The sequence below is a fragment of the Callithrix jacchus genome, chromosome 9 (genome assembly GCF_049354715.1).
Source record: "Callithrix jacchus isolate 240 chromosome 9, calJac240_pri, whole genome shotgun sequence".
Classification (NCBI taxonomy): domain Eukaryota; kingdom Metazoa; phylum Chordata; class Mammalia; order Primates; family Cebidae; genus Callithrix; species Callithrix jacchus.
In genome coordinates this window covers 120,768,068-120,793,175 of record NC_133510.1, presented here as the reverse complement: position 1 = coordinate 120,793,175, position 25,108 = coordinate 120,768,068, and the positions used below count along the sequence as shown (strand labels likewise).

Genomic DNA, 25,108 nt, shown 5'->3' with positions numbered 1-25,108 from the left:
AATGGAGCTGGAAAATGCCTATCATCTGCTGATGTTGTAGCTGTCATAACATCATAGTGCAATTACATTATTTTTGAAATAAATTTAGTGTAGCCTAAGTGTACAGGATTTATAAAGTCTACAGTAGCGTATGGTAACGGCATGGGCCTTCATATTCATTCACTATTCAGTCACTCACTCACTCATTCACTCACTCACTCACTCACTCACTCACTCACTCACTCACTCACTCAACCAGAGCAGCTGCCCATCCTGCAAGCTCCAGTCATGGTAAGTGCCCTGTGCAGGTGGAACCTTTTTTATCTTTTGGTTTTCGTTTTATGTGATAGAATCTCACTCTGTCACCCAGGCTGGAGTGCAGTGGTGTGATCTTGGCTCACTGCAAACTCTGCTTCCCGGGTTTAAGTGATTCTCCTGCCTCGGTCTCCTGAGTAGCTGGGACTACAAGTGTGCGCCACCACGCCCAGCTAATTTTTGTATTTTTAGTAGAGACAGGGTTTCACTGTGTTGGCCAGGCTGGTCTCAAACTCCTGACCTCAAGTAATCTACCTGCCTCAGCCTCCCAAAGTGCTGGGATTACAGGCGTGAGCCACCGCACCCAGCCACATTTTTTATCTTTTATATCATTTTTTTTTTTTACTGTACCTTTTTAATGTTCAGATATGTTTCAATTCACTAATACTTCCCATTGTGTTTTTATTGCCTACAGTATTCAGTAGAGTAACGTGCTAAACAGCTTTGTAGCCTAGGAGCAATAGGCTATACCACACAGCCTAGAGGTAGAGTAGGCTACATCATTTAGGTTTGCGTCAGTATACTCTATGATGCTTTGCACAGCAATGAAATCCACTAACGATGCATTTGTTGGAATGCATCCCTGTCATTAAGTGATGCATCATGATACGTAGAATGCATTTTCGTATTTGATCCTTACATTATCCCATATGAAGTGGATGCTGTTAGTGTCCCCATTTTACAGATAAGGAAACTGAGGCTCAGAGTTGGTAGAAACATTGCTTCTGGATGCAGCTAGTGTGTAGGAGCCAGAGTTTAAATGCAGCTCTGACTCCAAATCCCTTACTCTCAACTGCTGTGTCCTCCTTCTGGGAGAGTGTTGCCTTCTGCCCAGTAACAGCATGGTTTTTAACTGCTGTGATTGGGGCCCTATAGAGGGGACAGGGTGTGCCTGTGGAGCAATTCTTGAGGGCAGTGACTTGCACACTTTGGGACTCAAACTACTGCGAGGTGACTTTAAGAGGTACCCCGACCAACTTTAAACATTTACAATTATGTTAACATTTTAGTGTTATTAGAAAAACAGTGTGGCTGACATGTTGGATTCAGTATTCATCAGATGTGTATGTTGTTTAAGATGAAGTTTTAACAAAAAGCGTTTTTTTTTTTCATTGTGTTTTGAGACAGCATGTCGCTCTGTCTCTCAGGCTGGAGTGCAGTGGCATGATCTCAGCTCACTGCAACTTCTGCTCCCAGCTTCAAGCCATTGTCCTGCCTCATCATCCTGAGTAGCTGGGACTAGCATACACCACCATGCCTGGTTAATTTTTTGTATTTTTAGTAGAGAGAGGATTTTACCATGTTGCCCAAGCTGGTCTCAAACTCCTGACCTTAAGTGATCTGGCTGCCTCAGCCTCCCAAAGTGCTGGGCTTACAGGTATGAGCCACCATCCCTGGCATCAAAAAGTCAATTTAAAGCAATGGTCAGTAAATAAGATGATTCTTGGATATGACAGACTGAAGTTTGGAAGGTACCACCTTAACCCATTTCCTGCTTAGAAATAGAAAAATACAGTGCACTGCCAGCACTCATTTAATCTTATGTAAACACACTCTTTGAGGCTGAGGCAAATCTGACTGATTTTTAGTGTGAAACTAAAACATACAACCTGTTCTTGGAGTTATTTCTCAACAGAACTTGTCTCTAATCCTAATGCGAGGGAAATGTATATGATGCTATATTAGGATGAGAGACGAGTATTCTCATGGCAAATGCAAAATAGTTTGAAGTCATATTCTCACCACAGTCCGAAGAATTGGAATGAATTTTCCAGTGTAGATGAAATACTCATGAGGTCACAGAGGTAGAAAATTGTGCTTGAAGTTACGTATATTATAGAAGATTTAAGTGTCGTTGGCTGACAGGCTGGGAGCCATGCAATTTTCCCTGTGCTTCTTCAAGGGTTAATTCCTGTTCTCCCTTTTGAGCCATGGAGCCAGGTTCTTGGCAGGGAGAAAAAAATTCTCGTTCTTTAGAATGAGCTCATTGCAATTACAATTTGCCATTTCTCCTCTGGAAGCTGATCTTTACTCGTTTTTGTTTTTTTTTTTTTGAGACAGGGTCTTGCTCTGCTGAATAGGCTGGAGTGCAGTGGCACAATCTTGGCTCACTGCAACTTCCGTCTCCTGGGCTTAAGCAATCCTCCCACCTCAGCCTCCTGAGTAGCTAGAACTACAGGCATGCACCACCACACCCAACTAATTTTTGTAATTTTTTTGGTAGGAATGGGGTTTCACCATCATGCCCAGTCTGGACCCCAACTCCTGGACTCAAGCCATCTGCCTGCCTTGGTCTCCCAAAGTGCTGGGATTGCAGGTGTGAGCCACTGTGCCCAGCTAATTCTTACTCTGTCTTAGTTTCAAAAGGTTTTGGATGAGATGAGGGTGAGATGGGACTTATTCAGATGAAACATAAATTCAACAAGTAGTTATTGGGTCCTTATCATGGGCCAGACACTGGGATAAGCACTGGGAATTTAAAGATGGATGGGGCAGCCTTCTGCCAGAGGAGGAGACAGACAGACAGGCAAATTCCTCCAGTCAGTTTACGAAGTACTAAAGGGGAGAGAGATGTGGAATTTACAGACTTGATCACTTTACATTTTTGAACGGGCAAGGCAGTGTTTCTTTTTCCATAGCTGAAGGGAACAGTACCAAGGAAAACCAAAGTGAATAAATGACCTTGGGGGACCTTTTAACAGGGCCCCATGGGATGTATTTGAGTTGGCTGGGCCTAGAGAAATGGGTAAAAATTTCACTATTTATTTTGACTTGATTCAGCTATGGTCCAATGACCAAAAGTCAAGCTGGCATATCTGGTGTGTATTATAAGGCTGATCATTTCCCCTACCATTTCTGGAGGCAGACATTCTTCATAGATCCCGCTGTGACTTCAGAATCCTTCTTAACACAACACTCTGGGAAAATTACTCTAAGTCAACCAAAAGGGGCATGTTCAATTAATCTTATTTCAATCCCTTCCCAAAGCCCTAAATTCTGTCATTTTGAGCAAATAGTTTTTCTCTGAAGGGGATGTGTCTTAGAAGATGAAATACAGGTAGGTAAGAAAATGCTTGGGGAAGAGTGTCATTTCTAAGCTGTTAAGCATATTTCTTAACTACTCTCACAGGGTACCCTGTGGTTTTATGGTGCTGTGACTATCTTATAGATGCACTTTCTCCAAGTCACCCGGAAGTGTCATCCTACAGGCCTCTTGTTTCTGCAAACAAGGACTGCTTCACCACAATGATATATTTTGCATGACGCTGGTATCTTGAATGCATAATTACAGTTATTATTATTAACATGATAAAATAAGGAGTGTTAGAATTAGTCTCAGGGATGAGGTGCCTAGGAATAAAAAAGCCAGTCTTGTGTACAGGAAAATGCAGGGTTTCCTGAGGGACATCATCCATCCTGTAGAATTTATGGTTTTGTTTTATCTTTCTTTGTGATCATCGTGTTGAGTTCTTGCTTCTCCTCCCTCCTCTCTCCACTTGACCACTGGCAGGCGCCAGGATTCTGGGGGGGAATGTACTTGGTTGCCAAATTAAATGCCCCAGATCTATTCACTCTAGAGGGTGGTGTCATTTCTGCAAAAGAGAAAGAGAAGGCTATGCTCTCTCTTGATATTTGACCTGTTTAATATAATTTGAAATGAACCTTTAGTGTGATAAATGGGGAGACATAAAAATTCCTTGCACGGTCAACCTCTCCACTGTGCTTTGGCCCCTGAATGGCAACGGGAATCAGAGAGGGCAGGTGCCCAGCAGTTTGATTTAGGATGATGGGGGTCAGACTGGGGTGGAGCCGTCACACTGGGGCAGGCAGAAGCAAGTCTGGGGACAGCTGAGGCCCCAGAAACACACCCAGAAGCTGGAGGCCATGAGGGCAAAGCTATTCAACTCCAAGTGAGTGGCTTCGGCATGCTAGACGCAAAGCAGCCACTAAACAGTCAAGACCATCCTTAAATGAAGCTCCTCTATGTTCTCTATTGGGTCGGGGGCCAATCCTGGGTTCACCCCAGAGTGAAATCAGGCCCCACCTGGGACTCTGTACTACTGTATGCCAGATGGAAGGACTTGATGGTTAGAATCCATCCATCCATCCACCCCCCCCACCCCCCCACCCATCCCCCTACCCCCCACCCACACATTTTAGGAGGGCCTACATGAAGCCAGATCTCAGCAGGGATTCTCTGACGAGCAAGTGATTCTGCCTTCCAGGAGTTTGCAGTTGAGCAGAAAAGAATGCTAAGTCAGCAGACTGAAATAGTAATATATGATGAGCAGGATTAAGAGGGGGGTATGGGGCTGACTTGGAAGCATCCAGAGAATTTGGAGGATGGATTTTAACTTGGAATAGTCTTGAAGGACCCCAATCCCAACTGTTAGTGAGACTTTTTCTCTCTTCTCCCTTGTGTTTGGTCTAGGAGAAGCTTCCCCAGGAGATATTTTTGGGGCCTCTTTAATCACTGGATGGGCTAATGTTAGAGCGTTTCCTTTTCTCTCTGTACATTGCAGAGAAATAATGCCTCTGTGTAGTTTCTCTCTCTCTCTCTCTCTCTCTCTCTCTCTCTCTCTCTCTCTCTCTCTCTTTTTGAGATGGAGTCTCACTCTGCCCAGGCTGGAGTGCAGTGGTGCAATCCCAGCTCACTGCAGCCTCCACCTTGCAGGTTCAAGTGATTTTCCTTCCTCAGCCTCCTGAGTATCTGGGACTACAGGCACATGCCACCATGCCCAGCTAATTTTTGCACTTTTGGTAGAGATGGGCTTTTGCCATCTTGGCCTAGCTGTCCTTGAACCCTTAACCTCAAGTGATCTGCCTGCCTTGGCCTCCCAAAGTGCTGGGCATAGGCGTGAGCCACCAGGCCCGACCTGTGTAGTCTCTTAACCTTCTTCAATAGCCTGAGTTAGTTGAACTGTATAGTGACATAATTGGGCTCTCCAGCACTGCATTCAAAGACTCATTCTTTTGTTCATTCTTCCGTTCAGCAAACTTATGTTTTTGGTGCCTGTGAGGGGTTCAGGATCTGTGTAAGAGGTCTGGGCACAGAGTTGCAAGAAACCAGCCTTCCTGATAAGGAACTCAGAATATAGAGGAGGCAGACTGAAAATATCAATCATAACTCCGAAGGGGAAGGGCTGGGGCAGGGGAAGTAACACTTGCGCACCTAAAAGTAAAAAGTGAGCCAGGAACAGTGTCGTGGTGGAATTAGCATCTGTGACAGGGGCTGGCAAATTTTTTCCTGGGAGGGGCCAGGGAGTAAACACAGCAGACTCTTGGCAGCCATATGGTCCCTGTTGTATCCACTCAACTCTGTTGTTATGACAGAAAGCAGCCATAGACAGTATGCAAATGAATGGGCATGGCTGTGTTCTAATAAAACTTTATTTCCAAAAACAGTGCATGGGCTGGATTTGGCCTGTGGGCTGAAATGTGCTGACTCCTCGTCTAAGATAAGACCTAAAGAGTGACTGGGAAATGAATGGCCAGGTAAAGAGTGGGACATGTTCAGGCAGGAGAGCAGCAGGTGTCATGACCCAGGAGCTGGAGCTGTTTTGGAAGAAAAATTCTAACTGAGAATGGTTGTGTGGCTGGCTGTAGCATGCATGTGTGGGCTATGGTGTGAGGTGACAGGAGGATTAGGAGGGGCTGTTTTGGAGTTCTGAGTTTATCCTGAGGATAGTCAGTAGGAAGGGACAGAACCTGTCATGCATCATTTAAGCCACGGTGTGTTCTGGCCTCAAGGCCTCAGGCTAGTTGCTCTGAGCCCTTTTCTTTCTATTTTCCATTAATTAATTCTTGCAGGTATACAGTGTGCTTCCCAGGATGCAGGAGAGCATGGCTCTGATGACACAGCTGAGCACAAGTCAGTAGGAGGCACTGCCATCTGCTCCTGGTGGCTGATGGCAGAGAAGGGAGCCCTGGACCCTCTGGAAGGGCTGGACACTGCTCTGCATGCATCACCTCTGATGGTCTCCTGGCCTACATCCCCTCTGATGGACCCTGTTAGGACTCAGTAATTTAAAATGCATGTGGCCAGGGGCTGTCTGGTCACTGGTAATGAGGCCTTCACCTCCTCCTCCTGTTCCGCTTAGGCTAGAGGCATTTATTAACTCAAATTAATAGAGGAAGAAGAAAAATATTAACAACTCTCTAGGCCCCCTTCCAGAATGATCAGGCCCCCTACCAGCATGATCAGCCTCCCAGAAGCTACAAGGAGAGCAGGCGAGGGTCATTTGCTGAGTGCTGCTCAGTAATTTTCAGGGCTGGATATGATGGCTCACAACTGTAATACCAGCTGTTTGGGAGGCCAAGGTGGACAGATCACTTGAGGTCAGGAGTTCGAGACCAGCCTGGCCAACATGGTGAAACCTCATCTCTCCTAAAAATACAAAAAATAGGCCAGGTGTGGTAGCAGGTATCAGGTATCTGTAGTACCAGCTATGCAGGAGGCTGAGGCAGGAGAAATGCTTGAACCCAGGAGGCAGAGGTTGCAGTGAGCTGACATCGCACTATGGCACTCCAGCTTGGGTGACAGAGCGAGATGCTGCTCAAAAGAAAAAAAAACTTCAGGAAGCAGACACCAAGTCATTCCTTCCATCTGAGTCGTGTTTTGGGATCATCACTTGTACATTAAAGAGGTGGCCTTTCCGTGTCCGTCAGCTGAATTAGGCACAATTTCAGCGGTTACCACTTCGTGACCTGGGTTTTACCTACTAACTCAGGGTGGAATGCATCTGGGGATAGACACAGAACTGTAGCACCTCATGGGATCTGAGCTTGACACTAGCTTCGATTTCACTTTTATAATAATAATAGTAGAAATAGAGACAGAATATATTGCATCCTTACCATGTTATGGGCATTGTGCTAAGCACCTTATATATAGTATCAGCTTATACTATCCCACAAGGTAGGGTTTATCATCATCTGTTGTGGTGAAGGAAACTGAGGTATAGAGGATTATATAACTTGCTCAAGATCACATCTCCTTACTCAAGGGTATAGGGATTGACAAGCTACCACTCTACCACCTGAGGTCCAAATCTTGCCCACCACCTGTTTTTGTAAATAAAGTTTTATTAGAACACAGCCACACCTATTCATTTACATATTTTCTTTGGCTGTATTCATGCTACTGTGGCAGACTGGAGTAGTTGCAACAGACACCATATGCCCCACAGAGCCTACAAAATTTACTCTTTGGTGCTTTCAGAAATGGTTGAATACTATCCAAGCAATAAGTGGCAAATGTGATACGAACGTAGGTTCCTTGGACCCAGAGGCTGAAGTCCTGATCGTCAGTGCTATGCTGCCTCTGTGTTACCATTTCTGTGCTTGCCATTTGTTCATACGGTGGGTTTTAGGTTCCTGTTGTCTTCTGAATCCTGGACCATGAGTTCTTTGAGAGTAAGGACCCTGTCTTATTCATCTCTTTCATTTCTCTGTTTAACACAGCACTAGGCACATTGTTAAAGGCTCAATGAATATTTGTCAAATGAATGAATGGATGGGTGGATGGATGGATGGTTGAATGGTTTTTATAGCCTTCCCAGCACTGGAAGCCAACTCACCGTCCAGTGCTCTCCTCATTATGAAGTGAATGCAAGATAAATTTCATGATGAGGACCTTAGGTAGGGACGAAGGTGAATGACACTGTGCTGACTGAAGATACCAGCCCCATCGTTTCACGCCCTCATCCTGCCAGGGAGAGTAATATGGAGGCCGCTGGAAGCCAGAGGAAGCTTTCTTTATCATTCCTTTTGACAGATCTTTTAGAGATGTCCTTGCCTATAATTCAGACTCTGAGCATTACTAATACATTGTTGTCACACACAACTAATATCTGTCATCCCCATGTCAAGCAGAGTCCTGAATATAAATTCCTGAGGTCCCTTCCCTAGAGCTGAGGCAGTTAATGCATGAGAGGGGTGCTCTTCCCTAAGTCAGCTGGGAATTCCAGGCAGAAGCACCAGCAGCATCACCCTCAACGTTAGGTTGTAAACTTCCCAGGGGGCACTGATTCTATTTCTTACTGATAAAAAAAGTTCCCTGCTGGTGACTTCATTTTCTGTAGCCATGGCATTTGAAAAACACCTCCATGCACAGCGCTGATTTTGTCCTCCCAGCAGGGTTTTGAAGTGGGCACTGCTAACTGCATTTTGCGAAAGGAAACTTGCATTTATGGAGTACCAGTTCCTTACATGTGTGTATCTCTTATAACAAATTTGCATTTCCCCCATTTGTCAGATGAAGAGATGGCATCGAGAGCCCAGGGAAGATGCAAGTCTCAGCACTTGAACTCTGGACTATCAGATGCCAAAGTTCATGATATTCAACCCTTCCTCGCATTTGCAGTGATGCCCTGGCATGGCTTGGCCCTGGGTAGGGACAGCATAGAGGACGTTTGTCTAAGGCTACTTCTTACCTGCTGAGACCTTGTGTGTCTGAAGCTCGGCTCAAGTCCCTGCATCACCAGAGATGAGAGCTTACTGCAGATGAGTGGTGAGGGCTGCATGGCCATTATCCACGCCTGGCGTGTTTTGCAGTGCTGGGGGAACGCACAGGTTGCTTACCAGACACAGTGTTCTGAGTTTTTCTCAGTTGTCCATTTAGGTTTTCAAGATTATTCCTGAAATGTGGGGTGGCTGGGGGCTCTCTGGGAGCCAGAGGGGCCTCTCAGAAGTTAATGTTCCATTCCAGGTTATAATGGACAGCAGCTGGGATGTCTGCCTGGGCCACTTTGCTTTGAGCATCTCTGCAAACTTGGCCTCCAGTGAAGAATTTGTGAGCTTACTTAAGCATAGCAAGCACAGGTGTAACAAAATGGCAGAAGTTGCCAGTGTGTTCACCGCTGGGCTTTTGCTCATATGACCCTTAGCTGCCCCTTACCTTTATGGAAGAGGACATGCTTCCTGATTTACCTTTCTCTTCTCTTTAGCTTCTTTACCATTTAAAAAATTTAAATACCATTTAAAAAATTGAGTATAAATTATATACAAATATACAATACAAATCACAGATTGTAAGTTCAATGAGTTTTGATGGAGGTATATCCCTAGATGCCTACTGCACCAATCAAGACAGTATTTCTCCTCCACCCCAGAAAGTTCTTTCATGTCCATCTCTGATCATCTTGCCCATCCTGAAGGCAACCCTTGTTCTGCTTTTTAGCACATAGCTCAGATCTCTCACAGAACTTCATGTAAATGCTCTCATACAGTGTGTATCCTTTTGTGTCTGGTTTCTTTCACTCAACGTGATGTTTTTGAGATACACCCATGTGTTTTATCAGTGCATTCTTTCCTATTATTTTATAGCTACATATTACCAATATTTTGTTGTGCGAATATACCGCCATTTATCGGTCCATTCTCATTTTGTTTCCTCGGGTTGCTGTGACAAAGTATCACAAACGTGGTGACTTAAAACAACAGAGTTCTATTGTCTCACAGCTCCACCGACCAGAAGTCCTGGGTCAAGGTGTGGGCAGGGATGCACTCCCTCTGAAAGCTCTAGGGGAGGGCCCTTCTTTGCCCCTCCCAGTTTCTGATGGCTTCCACCAATACTTGGTGTTCCTTTCTTGTTTTGAGTCTGCATTATTCTAAACTCTGCTTCACATGGCTTCTTTCCTCAGTGTATTCCTCCTCCTCCTCCTTCTCCTTCTCCTCCTCCTTCTCCTTGTCTTCTTCCTCCTCCTTTCCCTCCTCCTCTTCCTTTCTTCTTTCTCTGCTCCTTTTCTTCTCCTTCTTCTTTTTCTGCTCCTCTTTCCTTCTTTTTCTTCACAGGGTCTGGCTCTGTTTCCCAGGCTGGAGTGCAGTGGTAGAATCACATCTCACTGCAGCTTCCACTTCCCAGGCTCAAGTGATCATTCCACCTCAGACCCTCCAGTATCTAGGACTACAGGTGCCTACCACCATGCGTGGCTACTTTTTTTTCCTTGTATTTTTTTTGTAGAGACGAGGTATTACCACCTTGCCCAGGCTGATCTCAAACTCCTAGGCTCAAGCAGTCCTTCTACCTGTCTCCCAAAGTGCTGAGATTACAGGTGTGAGCTAGCACACAGGTCCTCTTTTCTTATAAGGACACCAGTCATTGGATTTAGAGCTTATCCTAATCAAGTATGACCTTAACTTGATTACTTATGTAAAAATCCTACTTCCAAATAAGGTCATGTTTACAGTTATTGGGGGTTAAGACTTCAATATACCTTTTTTGGACGTACAGTTCAACCCATTATACATCTGGAGTGCTTCCAGATTGAGGTTATTGAGAGTAAATCTAAATCTATTTAGAACATTCTTGTACACCCTTTTTGTTATTGTTGTGGACATATATTCTCATTTCTCTTGAGTAAATAGCTACAAGTAGAATCCCTAGGTCCTGGTGTATGTGTTTTTATGTAGCTTCATAAGAAACTGCCAAACTGTTTTCCAAAGTGGTTGCATATTTTACAATCCCACCAGCAGGTGTGACAAATCAGTTGCTCTGTATCATCAGTAGTTCTCAATATGGGGCAATTTTGAATTTTGTCCCCAGAGGACATTTGGCAATATCTGAAGACAGTTTTGCTGGCCATAATTTGCAGTGGAGGGGACAGTGCTGCTAACATCTAGCACCTGGGGAGGGACCAAGGATGCTGCTGAGCATTTCACAATGCCCAGGGCAGCCCCCATTCACAGTCCCCAGGAATGGGTTATCCAGCTGGAAAGGTCAATGGTGCTGAGGTTGAGAAATCCCACCCTGTCTCCTTGCTACCACTTAATATTGTCAGGCATCTAACTTTATTCATCCCTATAGTTATGAAATGTTATCTCATCGTGTTTTGCTTTGTGCATCTTTAATGACTAAATGTGGCAAACATTTTTTTGGACTTATTGGCTATTTCTCTCCATTTTATGTAAATCATCTATTCAAATCTCTTGCTTATTTTAAAATTGGGTTATCTTTTTAAAAAATTTCTATTTTATTTTATTTTTATTTTTTGAGGTGGAGTCTTGCTCTGTCACCTAGGCTGGAGTGCAGTGGTGCTACTGGGCTCACTGCAACCTCCACCTCCCAGGTTCAAGCAATTCTACTGCCTCAGCCTTCCTAGTAGCTGGGATTACAGGCATGTGCCACCATGCCCAGCTAATTTTTTGTATATTTAGTAGAGGTGGGATTTCACCATGTTGGCCAGGTTATTTTCAAACTCCTGGCCTCAAGTGATATGCCTACCTTGGCCTCCCAAAGTGCTGTGATTATAGGTGTGAGCCACAGCCCCCTGCAACATCTGTCTCCCTGGTAAGTGATTCTTGTGCCTCAAGTAGGAGGGTTTACAGATTTGCACCACCATGCCAGGCTCACTTTTGTATTTTTAGTCGAGACGAAGTTTCACCAAATTGGCTAGGCTGGTCTCGAACTCCTAACTTCACATGATCTGCCCAGGCTTCCCCAAGTGCTGGAATTACTTGGCACGAGCCACCACCCCTGGCCTAAGAATTTTTTAATGTTTAGTGCTTTTTGTATCCTAAGAAATCTTTGCCAATCCCAAAGTTGTCAATATTCTCCTATTTTCTTTTAGAAGCTTTCCAGTTTTTAGCTTTTCTGATAGGTTTATTATCTATCTCACATTAATTTTTGCATATGATGTAAAGTAAGGATGGAAACTCTTTATTTTCCATGTGACTATCCAGTTGTTCCAGCACCATCTGTTGAAAAGACCCCATTGAATTTCTTGATATCGTCATCGAATGTAAGTTGGCCATGTGTATGTGGGTGTACTTCAAGACACTCCGTTCCATTCCATTGATCAACTTGCCTGCTCTTAAGGCAATATCACACTGCCTTGAAGACATTGTCTTATCTCTCTGGCCTCTTGTCTTTTCATCTGTCTCCTCTGATTTTTCTTCTTTCAATCTCCCTGTTTCACTGGGCTGGGGATGAGTGCAGTTGGGAGAGAAAAACTAAGCTATGTTTTGCTTCTTCTTATTTCTCATACCGTTTTGCAGCCTACCTCCCTTGCCATCTTGTTTGTTTGTGTGTGTGTGTGTGTGTGTGTGTGAGCGAGAGAGAGAGAGGAGAGAGAGAGAGAGCGAGAGAGAGAGAGAGAGGAGAGAGAGAGAGAGCGAGAGAGAGAGAGAGAGAGCGAGAGAGAGAGGAGAGAGAGAGAGAATTAAGCCAGGGATAAAAAGTACCAGATGCCTGCCCCAAGCATCCCTGTTCTTGTTAACCAGTTTTCTTTCCTGTTTCCCACTCAGCACCTACGTTCTCACTTGTCTCAAGAGCATCCCATTTAAACAGATTGGCCAAGCCTTATTCCTCCCCTTGTCTTTGACTTTTTTGACTTCTTGAAATCCCTCCCTCCCACCTGAAATCTTCCTGGAATCAACAGAAAAAAAGTCATGCTTCTTCTTTCCTAAAGAGTGACTCATCAAGCCAGGGCTGAACACTTACAAACAACCCTCCCTACAAGGGATCAAAAATGTTCCTGATCTCTGTTGATTCTTGGCATGTTGTTGTGCATCTGGGCTGATGCTGCTGGTTATATCCTGGCATTGCAGACCCCCTGCCTGTTTGACGTGGATCATGGAGCATCCAAGAGTCCAGAACTGCGTGGGGTGAGGGATAAGGGGCGGGGGCAGGTTATTTTTTGCTGATGATCCAGAGAGATGAAGCTTGTTGTGTAACTACCAGCAGCAAAGCCACATAAAGTCTCATGACTCTTCAGAACAAAATGGAGAGATTATATGCCCATTGCATCATTATTTAGAAAAAGTGTATTTTTAATATTTGTGAATCAGAACCTGTGCTAACACCTCAGTATCTGAGGAATGTTGATACTTATTTTTAGGTATAGTTTGAAAGATACATATTGTTTTTCTTTTCTTTTCTTTTCTTTTTTTGAGACAGGGTCTCACTCTGTCATATTGCCCAGGCTGGAGTGTAGTGATATGATCTCAGCTCACTGCAACTTTCATCTCCGAAGTTCAAGCAGTTCTCCCACCTCAGCCTCCCACATAGCAGGGACTACAGGCACATACCACTACGCCCGGCTACTTTTTATATTGTTTGTTAGAGATGGGGTTTTGTCATGTCGGCCAGGCTGATCTTGAACTCCTGACCTCAAGTGATTTACCCGCCTCAGCCTCCCAAAGTGCTGAGATTATAGGCGTGAGCCTCTGTGCCCATCCTGAAAGGTATATATTAAAGCCTAACTTTAAAACACATTATGTTTTAAAGAGCAAACTGAAATAAACAGTAAGAACAGGATTTAAAGACAGCTTGAGTTTGAAATACTTATCAAAATGTGAGATTTTGTTGGTATCTACACTAGTAGTTTGATGTGAGAAATATGCAATAAATGTTATTTGCATAACTTCAAAAATCCAATATTAGATTTTTTTTTTTTTTTTTTTGAGACAGAGTCTTGTTCTGTTGCCAGGCACCAGGCTGGAGCGTAGTGGCGCGATCTCAGCTCACTGCAACCTCCACTTCTCAGGTTCAAGCAATTCTCCTGTCTCAGCCTCCTGAGTAGCTGGGACCACAGGTGTGCACCACCACGCCAGCTAATTTTTGTATTTTTTTAGTAGAGACGGGGTTTCACCATGGTCTCGATCTCTTGACCACATGATCTGCCCACCTCTGCCTCCCAAAGTGCTGGAATTACGGGCTTGAGCCACCACACGTGGCCTAGATTTTTTTTTTTAAATGATATTCTAAAATGGTTGAAGACTCACAAGAAATTGTGGTACAGAAGTTCCTTGTATCCTCCCCCAACTTCCCCCAGTGACAGCATCTTACATAACCACAGTATAAAATTGACATTGGTACAATACTGTTGACTTAATACAGATCTTATTTGGATTTTACTAATTTTTACTTGTATTTTTTTAGCATTTTTTAAAATGATGATTTTATTGTTCAACAGATGACCTGGCAGTATCCAAGAAAATTTTGGAATGAGAAAGATATGAGTTCCCATTCCAGCCTTGTCACTTATCTGTGGGATCATGGGTGATTCATTCAACTTTTCTGAGCCTCAGTTTCTTCCTCTGTAAAACGGAGTTGATCATATCTGCCTCTTATAAATTAAATTACTTATACAGATATATCATGCTTAATAACGGTTGTGATGGGTTGGCTGAAAAATCTAAACTCACGGAAGTATAAACATGAAGGAAGCAGCTTTGAGTTTAATTGAGGTACGTGGAGTGTCTTCTTTTCCATTTTTAGTGACAACTCGGGCAGATTTACTCACTTTTGGCTTGTAGAGCATAAAGCAGAGAAAGTCTCCCTGGTGTTGGTGTGGCTTGTTTGATTCTTCCGTTGTGAGTGATCTCTCTGCGAATGATGAGGATGGAGTCCTCTGGCTTGTCTGCAGGGTCATCCTGATAACGTCCCCTGCCACTGAGGGGCAGCCTGGTCTAATTGACTCCTGGGATGGCACCCCTCTGGTCCCTTTTCTGGTGGTCACCTAGACACAGAGGACTGCTGCCATCCACTAGCCCTCAGGCTTTCCCTTGCAGTCATGGGCATAGGGGATACTTCTCTTATTCTCTGGGTGGGTAGAGATCTGGGGTGCAGTGGGAAGTACCCCCATCGCCTTCTCAGACTCACTACTTCAATAGCCCCTTGTTACAGGAAAGGGGTCTTGATCCAGACCCCAAGAGAGGGGTCTAAGATCTCGTGCAAGAAGGAATTCAGGGCAAATCCATACAGTAAAGTGAAAGCAAGTTTATTAGAAAAGTAAAGGAATAAAAGAATGGCTACTCCATAGACAGAGCAGCCCCAAAAGCTACTGGTTGCCCATTTTTATGATTATTTCTTGATGCTATGCTAAACAAGGGGTGGATTATTCATGCCTCCTCTTTTTAGATCATATAGGATAATTTCCTGACATTGCCATGGCATTTGTAAACTGTCACTGAGCTGGTGGGAGAGTAGCAGTGGGGACGACCAGAGGTCACTCTTGTGACCATCTTGGTTTTGGTGGGTTTTGGTAGGCTTCTTTACTGCATCCTGTTTTATCAGCAAGGTCTTGATGACCTGTATCTTGTGCTGACCCCTGTCTCATCCTGTGACTTAGAATGCCTTAGACATCTGGGAATGCAGCCCCATAGGTTTCAGCCTCATTTTACCCAGCTTCTGTTCAACATGGAGTTACTCTGATTCACACACCTCTGATACCCTCAAGCTGTTTGGACGTAGGTCGTCTAGTGATCCCCTACGTGCAGAAATGTCTAGTGCTGTGCTGCACTGTCTAATATGGTAGCCACTAGCCACAGGTGGTAATTATTTAAATTTAAAAGAATTATAATTATCGAGTACTGGCTTGCAACTGTAGTCCCAGCTACTTAGGAGGCTGAGGGGGGAGGATCACTTGAACTCGGTTCGAGACCAACTTGGGCAACATAGTGAGACCCCTGTCTCTTAAAAAATAATTAAAATAGGTGGAGCTGCCTCATCACTGCCAGACTTAAGCTGAGGCCCGTTGGCTCTCTGGCAGGCTGTAGAACTGAGCCCAGGCCACACTATCCTGTTCATGCTCTGTGCTTATGCCAAAAGGTCAATGGCAGTTTGCTGTGTTCTGCACACTGGGCAAAAGATGTCCCTGATTGGTCTGGGTACCTGGAAGAGTGAACCTGGTCAGGTAAAAGCAGCGGTTAAGTATGCCCTTAGTGTAGGCTACCACCACATTGACTGTGCTGCTTTCTATGGCAGTGAGCCTGAGACTGGGGAGGCCCTGAAGGAGGATGTGGGACCAGGCAAGGCAGTGCCTTGGGAGGAGCTGTTTGTGACATCCAAGCTGTGGAACACCAAGCACCACCCCGAGGATGTTGAGCCTGCCCTCCAGAAGACTCTGGCTGACCTCCAGCTGGGGCATCTGGACCTTTACCTGTACGTGATGCACTGGCCTTATGCCTTCGAGCGGGGAGACAATCCCTTCCCCAAGAATGCTGATGGGACTATACGCTATGACTCCACCCACTACAAGGAGACTTGGAAGGCTCTGGAGGCACTGGTAGCTAAGGGGCTGGTGCGGGTGCTGGGCCTGTCCAACTTCAGCAGTCAGCAGATTGATGATATACTCAGTGTGGCCTCCATGCGTCCAGCTGCCTTGCAGGTGGAATGTTACCCATACTTGGCTTCGAATGAGCCAATTGCCCACTGCCAAGCATGTGGCCTGGAGGTAACTGCTTATAGCCCTTTGGGCTCCTCTGATCATGCATGGCGCGATCCTAATGAACTTGTCCTGGAGGAACCAGTAGTCCTGGCGTTGGCTGGAAAGTATGGCCGATCTGCAGCTCAGATCTTGCTCAGGTGGCAGGTCCAGCAGAAAGTGATCTGCATCCCCAAAAGTATCACTCCTTCTCGAATCCTTCAGAACATCAAGGTGTTTGACTTCACCTTTGGCTCAGAAGAAATGAAGCAGCTAAATGCCTTGAACAAAAACTGGCAAGATATTGTGCCTATGCTTATGGTGGATGGGAAGAGTCCTAAGGGATGCAGGGCATCCTCTGTACCCCTTTAATGACCCATACTGAGACCACAGCTTCTTGGCCTTCCTTCCAGTTCTCCAGCTAATGAGGTCCTGCCACAACGGTAAGAGAGAATTAATAAAGCCGTGAGAACATCCAATAAATAACTCATTAATTAAAATAAAATGTAATTAAACATTTAATTCCTTAGTTGCACTAGCTGCATTTCATGTGCTCAATAACCATATGTGGCTGGTGGCTGCCATATTGGACAGCACAGATATGAAACATTTCCGTTATCATAAAGAGTTCTTTTGGGCATTTCTGGTCTAAATAATACATCCCCTATCTTATGGCTACCCATGTTAGTCTTTTCTAAGAACTGTCCCACTTCTCCCTGCTTAGAAGGTGGTACCAGTGGGTGGCCATGGGATCCGTAATTTCAGCAGACATGTCTTTAGGAAATTGAGATGCCAGTTTCTTTTCTTGTAGACACCCTTGGGGAGTAGAAATGCTCTCTCTTTGTGAATCCTATGCTCTCAGAAGGTCAAAGACCAAAATTCAACCGGTCTGCCTCCACTTCTACTGGGGAGGAGGCAGCAGTGGACCTTGGGATGTGGGGCTCAATTTCTTGCTTTTGACAACTTCTTTCCTTTGGAGAAATTTTCCTAGAAGTAGGAAAGGGATTGAGCCTATGAACTTCTTAACTCTTTGTCAAAGTTTGAACTCCCCCCTCCTTACAAATTACAGGTCTGAGGGCTGAATGGGACCTAAGATATCTGTAATCCACACCTGTCACTGCCACCTGTGCTATATACACAACGCTCCTCTTTCCAGCTTCCTCTCCTTCCCTCCTGCCTGTCTGGGTGCCTCTTTGTGTTCCTTTCCTCCTTGTAATTAATTCCTATTTTTTCCCTGAGAGATCAGCTCTGGGCTCAAGGTCACTTCCACTGAGAAATGTTTTCTCACTCTAACACCTTCGAATAAGCCAGACCCCCTGGCTTATTGTCAAGAAGAGGGCTGCGCTCTTTCTTTCACAGCATTCGTCATGATGTATGATTAGACATTCATCTGTGTAATAAGCAGTCTGATGTTTGAGCCCTTGGTTAAGACCAAAGGGTGGGGCTCATCACTGCCTGGCACACAAGCACTTAGACTTGTTGCATGAATAAACACAGCTGATGCAAAGTGATGGGGATGCCAGTCAGACTGCTGGTCTTTTGTCAGTCTTGCCTCTGCCTTGTGTTATTTTAAACAATTCCTCTTTAGGCATGGGGCCAAATTAGGGGTTAAAACTATCTGGAGCCTATCAATGGGCTTCAAGGGTCAGTGAACACCCTGACATTGTATACACGAGTGTTGTGCAGACAGGTGCACCTGGGGAGGAAGGTGGTAGAGGGTCCACAGTTTCCACCATGAGATTTTTAAAGAGTGTAGCAAACCTTTGAAATGATAACAGCCATCAACCCAGGTCATTGGTGTGGTCTTTACAACACCTAAGAAACAACCCTGCTTCTTTGTAATCAAAGAGAGTTACTCACCCAGTTCCTGGCTGTGCCCAATTGGGGCATGCCTGGTTCAGTAGGAATGAACCATCTATAGAACTTTCACTCTGCACGTCCTCCAAGCGCTTTGCCCCCTGTCTGAAGAAGAATAAGGAAGGAGATATGCTTCCTATACCCAGCTCCTCTCCCAAGCTTCAAACTCGAAGTTATTGAGTCACTCTCTCTCCTCATGGAAGGAGTGGTGAAGGAGTGGAGGAGGGCCAGGAGTGGGATGCTGGCAGAATTTCCTTCACATGGAAACAGACATTGAGGATAAGGAGAAGCATTCCCCTCTGCCCCCAATGCACTAACAGAAGACTCTAATAGTTCTAATATTCTCCGACTCTGTTCATATAGTCATACAGGACCAATGTTTGAAGGAGCCTTAGAAGGGCCATATTCTTTGTAATCGCTTGTTGGAATTTTGCCTAAACAATTTATTGTGCAATTAATGTGTGTTCATTTTGCAGAACCTGCAAACTCTAATACCTAATAGGGCATGGCAGGAAACCCAAATGGTTGAAGAGGGCCTAGTATAAGATGACAAATGGCAGCTGACATTTGGCTTCAGGGTCAATTACTTACAATAGGGAATGGTGGTGAGTGGGGCAAACTGGAGCACCCATGCCTCATCTATCTAAAGGGGGAAGCCACTCCTTGTCTCTAGCTGACTGTTGCTACATTGAATGCAAGACCTTAATTGTTAGCTGGGTGCAGTGGCTTACACCTATAATCCCAGCACTTTGGGAGGCTAAGGTGGGCAGATCACCTGAGGTAAGGAATTCGAGACTATCCTGGTCAACATGGTGAAATCCCGTCTACTAAAAATTCAAAAAATTAGCCAGGTGTGGTGGCACATGCTTGTAATCCAAGCTACTTGGGAGGCCGAGACAGAAGAATTGCTTGAACCTGGGAAGTGGAGGTTGTAGTGTAAGATTGCATCACTGCACTCCAGCCTGGGCTGGGAAGGAAAAGAAAAAAACAGATCTGAGTTGTTTCAATTTATCAAGGAAAGTGAATTTTTTAATGTGAAATGTTCCTGCTTTTATACATGTTGCTGACAAATCCATGTTTAAGGTTTGTATGAGCCAAACGAAGTTTGTCTGGTTTCCAGATGTTTCTCTACAGCCATCACTTTGCATAGTAAATTTTAAACCCTACAAATTCATTTAATCATGTTTTCCTTGATGTCCATCTAAACAGAAAGCCCTCTGGATCCTTGATGAACAGTTGCTTGGCAGGTTGGAAGTCCTCTCCTTTTAGAGAGATGGTGACTCTAAATCATCACCTGAGACCTTGTCAGAGTCTCCACCTTCATGATTGTATGGCAGAGGGACATAGTGGGGACCAGCACACAGCCGCAAGGCCATGCTTCGCCAGAGCCGGTGTTGGCATGTGTCTTCAAGCCCAGTGCCGAAGAGGCTAAAAATAGTCCCAGATGTTTGGGTGGCTGTTTTGTCTTAACTACCTCCAGGCCCTAGAGAACTGTCACCTCATTAATCTTCACGGCAGGATGCCTGGTTTAGAGGACAAAACTGGCCTTCCAATGCACATGATTTAATTCCAGCTGGGCACAAGCGAGCCTCACTTTCCCCATCTGCCCCAGAGTCACTCACTCACCAACCTCATGATCTGCCTGAGAAGGTGGCAAGGACCAGAACCTCAGGGTACATGTGGAGGTTTCCTGGGTGGCATTCCCACAGGAGGTTTCTGCCAAGCAGCAAGAATAAAACCCTGAAAGCCACATTCATTTAAAGACCATTAATCCAGTTCTGAGTCATTCCAACTGGAGGGATTTGTCTAATAATTAGTTTTGCTGAGCAATCTCTTTCCTTCCATGGACAGTGAACAACAGGGTTTCAGTAAAATGCTTCCAGAGGAAATGTCTTTGCTATGATCCTCTGTGCATTCTCAGACTTTAGACGAGCTTGTTTGTATTTAATTCACAATCTAGTTTAAATTATTTTCATCAGCACCTCTAGACAATATTCAGTTAATCCAGATGAATTGAAAGTCATAAAAGTAATTTTCAAATGCATTATTTTTGTATCTCTTTCTAAGTGATTAAATCTTAACTTAAACTGGCTTCTTCTACAAAATGATTTGTTGGCTTTTGTAACTGCAAAGTGCTTAGGTATGGTGGGCTTTAGGTACAGTTGGTCAGCCCCTTGCTCCTTGGTAGCTTTGCTTTCTCATTATGGCCAGCTGCCTTCCCTCTCACTCTGTGTCTCAAGTAGTTCCAGAAAAAGAGTCAATTGCCTCACTGGAAAGAGAAACTTCTTTCTCTAAGGTTTGTACACAAATCCTGAGTTTGGCCCCTTGTACGTCAGCTTGAGCCTCTTGCCTAACCTGAAACCATCTCTGTATTCGGGGGATGGGGTAAGCAGATTGGGACAGGCGCGCACACACACACACACACACACACACACACACACACACCCTGTCTGCCCCACACACACCACGTGAATGGGTGGTAGACAGACTAAAGTAACAGATGTCATCTACATTTTAAGTCAATGAAAACTTCAACTCTCAGTCAGCCTAAGTCATATAGGGCCCTCTTTTTTTAAAAATTTTGGGGCAGGGTCTTGCCTTGTCACCCAGGTTGGAGTGCAGTGGTGAAATCCTGGCTCACTGCAGCCTTGATCTCCTAGGCTCAAGTGATTTTCCCACCTCAGCCTCCTGAGTAGCTGGAACCATAGGCATGTGCCACCATGCTTAGCTAATTTTGTTTTTGTGGAGATGAGACCTCCCTGTGTTGTCCAGGCTGGTCTCAAACTCTTGGACTCAAGCGGTCCTCCTGTCTCAGCCTTCCAAAGTGTTGGGCTTACTGGTAAGAGCCACTGTACCTGGCCTTGAGCCCCCTAAAAAGTGCAGTCGGCAATGTGCAGTTATAAGACAAGAGGAGTTTGTCTAAATCAAGTTTCCTTGGCATCACTGTTATCGGAAAGATGATCCCCAAGGTGGGCTGGGAGAGTGGATCACACACCAACTTTGGTGAACTTGAGGAGTCTGACAATGGACTAGTCTTGCCAAACACTCCAGCTTCTGCAATTCTGAAATTTACTTAGAAGGAAGAATCAATATTGAGTTCAAAAGTCAAACCATGAGCATCAGAAGTTGGGAAAGATGGAGGAAGTTGGGTCATATCCAGGAGCCAGTGTGGGAGGAGATAAAACACTTGGAGATTTAGAAACAAGCCAGAAAATCTCATTACAGAAGAGCTTGCATTTGTATAGATTTTTTTCCCCAGGCACTTTCATATCCACTATCTTATTTGAGCTATATCACATCCCTGTGTGGTTGGCAGGTCAGAAATTCTTATATTCATTTGTTGCATAAAGAAACTGAGACTCATTGAGGTTAATTGACTGGACCAAGGTCAGAGATCTAATTAGTAAGAAGTCTGGGAATGGAATATAGGCAGTTCTAGCCCAGTGCTACCAAATAGACATGGAATACAAACACTGTATGTAATTAAAAATTTTCTCATAGCCATAGTAGAAAAGTAAAAAGAAACAGATGAAATTGGTTTTAATAATATATTTTATTCTAACCAATAGATCTAAAATATTATTTCAACAAATAATCGACTTAAAAACTTGAGATGTCTTACATTATTTCTTCCATATGGAGTCTTCAAAATCTGGTGTGTATTGTATACTCAGACCACATCTCAATTCAGACTAGCCACGTTTTAGGTGCCCTCTAGCCACTTGTGGCCAGTGGATGCCATATTGGGTGGCACAGTCTAGGCTGTGCTTGGTGTAATGGGTGGAAGCCATACTTGGAGTAAATTTTTCTGGGTCTCATTTCATTCATTTAGTTCAATAACTATTTATTTAGCATATACTATGTGCCATATGCTGAGGATAAAATAGCAGATGAGAAAGATTTTTGCCTTCATGGAAGGCATGTGCTAATGGAAGAGGCTGACACAAAATAAATTTACAGTGAAGTAAATACAATAATTTCAAAGTGTTCCAAGTACTATGAGAGAAGCAGACCGGGTGCTGAGATTGAGACTGATAGAGTGATCATGAAGACCTCTCTGTTCCACTGAACTGAGGTCAGAGAAGAGGCCGTGCAAAGAGGGGGGACATTGTGGGGACAGAGGAGCATGTTCCGGGGAGAGAGAAGACATGTGCAAAGGCCCTGAGTCAGGAAAGCACTTACCTGTTCTAGGAACTTAATGAAGACATATATGACTTCATTCGGAGGGTGCCTTGAAAGAGACTCAGTTGCCTTGATATCCAAGATATATGGCAGGTTGTTGATGAATGTTTGCTGCATGGATGGATGGGTGGATGGACAGAAGGAGTTATGGACAGACAGAAGGATGCATTCGTTTTGTATTGCCTGTGGCTATTTTTGTGTAACAAGTGCAGAAATGAATAATTGCAACAGAGATCCTGCACCCTGTAAAGCCTAAAATATTTACTATCTGGTCCTTTACGGAAAACATTTGCTGACCTAAGATCTATAAAATGGGGACAGTAATAACTTCTTTAGACAACTGAATGGGGATTAAATGAGAGGGGCATATTTCTTACCTGTCCCAGTGGCTGGCCCTTGGTACAACACTCAACAAAGGTGGATTTTCTCCCTTGTGCTCTGCTCCAAATCTTTCTCTGGGCTCTGGCTCTAGAGCTTGGGCACCTTTCTTCTTCTCAGGCAGCTAAAATAGTGACTGAGTTTCCTCCGTGGGTCTCTCAGTTCCTGAATGTGCATTTTATTTGCATGGGAGCTGAGAGTTAGAATGGAGTTATCCGTAACACATAGACCTTGCTGCAGTGATCCCCGGGTGGGTCGACTTAGGGGGTTTCATAATGTTAATTACAGCTTTGCATCATTTTGAGGGAGCTCAGATTCTTACTGCCTCAGTGGAGAGAAACTGAGACTGTGCCCTTTAATGAGAAAATTCTGTCTCTCTTGCCACTGTGGAATTGTGAATATGAGCATGAATTTAGATGAGAATTTATGTATCCAGGGGCAACACAGAGAGGCAATGATTCCCCAAATACTTGCTCACTACCAGGGGAGTTTTGTCTGGGGCTCTGCAAAAACTATCAGAGCATTGGGTGGAATTTCTGTATTCCTGCAGTGACAGCCAGAAGCCAGGATACATGATGGGGTGACTGCAGATGCCCTTCACATAGCGTAGGATTTCTCAGCCTCAGCACTGCTGCCATTTGGGGCTGCATCATTTTTCGTGGTGGGGACTGTCCTGTGTGCGTTGTAGATGTTTAGCATCTTCTGCAGCCTCTACCTGCTACATGCCAGTAGCACATGTACCCCCCACGTTGTGACACCCAAAAATGTCTTCTGACATTGCCTTATGTCCCCTAGAGGGCAAATTTGTCCCCATTGAGAAGCACTGGTGGACAGGGACTTTGTGTGAGTCGCGAGGTAGCTGTTACAGAGGACTGGGCTGAGAGGTCACATAGACTGGATTGAAATCCCCAGGGTGCGTGTTGCTAGCTGTGTGACCTTGGGCAAGTCACTCCACCTTTCAGAAGGCAATTCTTGCTTCAAAGGTTGTTGTAAAGATGAAATGCTGTCAAAGTGGCAGGCACAAAATAGGTTCTCTGCCAGTGCCATTTCTTTCTCTCCCTATGGCCCGTCTTCTCCCCTCCTCTTCCTTTTCTCTCTTATTCCCAGGCTCTGAGAATCTTTTCCCTTCTTTGCTGGTCCCTAGGTGGCAAACAGGCACAATCTTTCCTAAGGTTTTTACCTCTGCTCTTTTTCTTGCCTTTCTTCAGGAGAATCAGCATAAGAGGTGTACATGTTGGGGTGAAGAAAAAGTTGCATTTGATTACTTAAAGTTCCCTTCAGAGAATGGTGCGGTTTTATCATTGGCAGCCTGATGAAAGAGTCCCACCTGCCGCTCCAAAAAGAATAATAGATCAGTAAGATTCGAACCTTAAATCGGCTCATCCTCCTGGAACAGAGACAGGCATTTGAATGAATATTTAACGAGCCAGACTTTGATAATGAAGAGCTGCTGCTCCCCCCACCCCCGCCCCGCCACACTCCACCTCACCCCCAAATCAGGAAAGAAAATTCCTCTTCTTCACTCTGACCTCTTAGATGAATGAGAAAAGGATGAAATACAATTTGGGGGAATAATTTGCATTCTTCAGCCCCCAAATATCACAGGTGATGCTGCGCTGAACTCATTTAACTCTGACTTAGAAGCAGTGAGTTGCTGGCATCAGGGAGCTGCAGCCAGAGCCGCTGAAATTGACTCAGCCTCAGGGAGTAATTTATGTTTTTGCCTCATCACCTGGGGAGCAGGTTCATCTCACCTCTCATTCCAGAATCCCTTCTCCAGCTCTCATTAGGGCTGACAGAAAATAGGAAAGAGGGGAAGGTGAGAGGACAGAATTTTGGAGGCTCGATGGACTTTTTCTTTCCTGTCCTGTTATGTCCTCCCTTGTACTGTCCCTTCTCGTCCCTCCCTTTTCCTACTTTAAATTATAAAAGTAATCTGTGCTGGTGTAACAAATACAGACTACATAAAAGTAGGTAAATAGTGAAAGATCCCCATTCCCTCCTGCACCAATTTTAGTCCCAGAGTAATTGCTCTTAATATTTGTTGTGCATTCTTTTGGAGAATAATAACTAAGGTGCCAAAATCTATATCTGTATCAGTCAGAGTTCTTCAAAGAGACAGGAGTAATAGGAGACATCACTATATCAGTCTGTCTATCTATCTATCAATATCTATCCAGATATATCTATATATCTATATCTACTATCTATAGATAATACATCTACATCTATTATCTATCAATGTAGAT

The 25,108-nt window shown here is 44.5% G+C and overlaps 1 protein-coding gene and 1 pseudogene across 4 annotated transcripts in view; both read left to right on the top strand.

Moving 5' to 3' along the window:
* Positions 1–25,108, top strand: part of KSR2 (kinase suppressor of ras 2) — a 525,084-nt gene that overhangs the window by 230,578 nt on the left and 269,398 nt on the right. The gene's annotated exons all lie outside the window — the stretch shown is intronic.
* LOC100406620 (aldo-keto reductase family 1 member A1 pseudogene) overlaps positions 1–25,108 on the top strand; it is a 46,704-nt pseudogene extending 21,596 nt beyond the window's left edge. Inside the window, exon 1 of the transcript XR_013522145.1 lies at positions 1–25,108. This exon is cut by the window's left edge and continues 21,596 nt beyond it. The product of XR_013522145.1 is annotated as an aldo-keto reductase family 1 member A1 pseudogene (transcript).